General features: G+C 37.3%; 1 non-coding gene across 1 annotated transcript; it reads right to left on the bottom strand.

Moving 5' to 3' along the window:
• Positions 1–1,619: 1,619 nt before the first annotated feature.
• LOC145003610 (small nucleolar RNA R71) lies at positions 1,620–1,726 on the bottom strand. The gene has a single exon (XR_013662064.1). It is a non-coding gene; the product is annotated as a small nucleolar RNA R71 (small nucleolar RNA).
• Between the last annotated feature and the right edge of the window lie 254 nt (positions 1,727–1,980).

Raw genomic sequence — 1,980 nt, 5'->3', positions numbered from 1 at the left:
ATGAACATCTCTTAGTTGTTAACCTCATATGTCTATGTGAACACTAAACCATATGCTTAGGAGTAATGATTATGAAACTAAGATTAATAAGATAATAGGAAGATTAATGTGTGAGCTTGTTTGAGAAACCATCAAATAAGAGGTTAATTGAATTAGTAACTTAATTGACCACTACAAATTTTATTTAATCCAAATCATAAATCTAGGGAATTAATTAGTTTAAATACTTGATCACCGCTTAAATTAGTTAATTGTCTAAGGGTTGGGAGTAATGAACATGAACCTAACCACTATAATTGGTAGCCAATAACAATTAATCTATCATAAATACAAATAACCATAGGAGTGAATTGGTTGAACCTAAATAGAAACATCTTTATCAAATTTGGTGAATTAGTTGTTTGCTTTAGTTATTTAGTTAATTTAGTGTGCCTAAGTTTCTAGTCTTGCAAAACTAGAAGAAACCCCTTTTACTTTTATTAATTGTTTTAGTTAAAAATAGTTATTAGTTTAATTTTCCGTTCCTGAGTTCGACACCTTACTTACTAATCTATACCACTAACAGATAGGTTCACTGCCTTTGTGTGCTAAATGTATTAATAAAAAGTAGGGATAAAACAAGTGCATTTTACACACATCAAGTTTTTGGCGCCGTTGTCGGGGAACGGTTCTAAATAATTAATCTAATTCCTAATTTTTTCGATCCTTTGTGTGAGTTTACTTGCATAGAGTTCATTTATTGCAATTTAGTATTTAGTAATTAGGTTTTAGCATCTATCTTAGTTTTAATATTAAGTTTAGAATTTTTCAAAATTTCACTGATACTCGCCGTGTGCAGTCGCACCTACTCGGCGAGTACCAGTTTATTTAGCAGTTAATTTTTATTTTTTTTAGTACATTTTTTTTGTTCTTTTTACGCTTTTATTCTATTTATTTCAGGACTTTCATGACCAGAGGATCAAACACCCCACTGGTACCCCCGTTTGAAGATCCCGAATCCGCATTGAAAAGGAACAAAGGAAAGGACGTGGAGAGTTCAAGTACATCAAAGAAGTCGCCTTTATCGAATTTGAAGACTGTTTTTGGGAAAAAGAAGAGCAGTAAATCAGGAGCATCCAGTGCCTCTTTGATAATCGAAGATCCAATTCAAGAAGATATCGGGTACGAGACCGAGGAAGAAGAGGAGCCTACATACGAGCACGAAACCGAGTCCGAGGAAGAGTTAGCTTTCACAATGGATAACATTGATGAAATCCCCATGGGAGAATGGAAGAAGAGGATGCGCGATGACAATGGCCCGGGACTTGTGCAACCCGCAATTCCCGCGACTGCTAACTCCGAGCTAAAGGGTCATATCCTAGCTTCACTCAAAGAAAATACCTTTTTATGGAAAAGATCATGAAGATGCCTACGAGCAGTTGGATGAAGTAAATGATGTAGCTGATTACTTCAATATTCCAAATGTAACCCGCGAGACTCAACTACTTTGTATGCTTTCGGTAACATCCAAGGGTGCTGCCAAAGATTGGCTCAAGTCACTTCCCCCCGGATCAGTCACTACTTGGGCCAAGATGAAGGAAGAATTCATTGATCACTTTTGCCCACCTTCTAAGATAGCCAAGTTGAAGAAGGTCATTGCAAACTTTGAACAACAAGCTGGAGAGTCGCTATATGAAGCATGGGAGAGGTACAAGAGCTTGCTAAGAAATTGCCCACACCATGATCTAAACAGCCAGCAAGAAGTCTCCATCTTCTATGATGGAGTCAATGTCACAACCAGGCAGTTACTAGACTCACAAGGCCCACTTACAAAGAAGCTGCCCCCGGTGATTAAAGAATTGATTGAAGAATTCTCTGAACACTCTAGAGAATACCAGAACCCTAGACATGATGTAACTAAGGGAGCCGCTTATGCTGCTACTAAAGACTTATGCGAGGTCATGGCTATGCTAAAAACCATGGATAGGAGAATGGATAAAA

This window comes from Lactuca saligna, chromosome 6 (genome assembly GCF_052625555.1).
Source record: "Lactuca saligna cultivar CGN05327 chromosome 6, ASM5262555v1, whole genome shotgun sequence".
Lineage (NCBI taxonomy): Eukaryota > Viridiplantae > Streptophyta > Magnoliopsida > Asterales > Asteraceae > Lactuca > Lactuca saligna.
The sequence above is the reverse complement of the archived record's forward strand: the minus strand, read 5'-3'. Positions and strand labels throughout refer to the sequence as shown.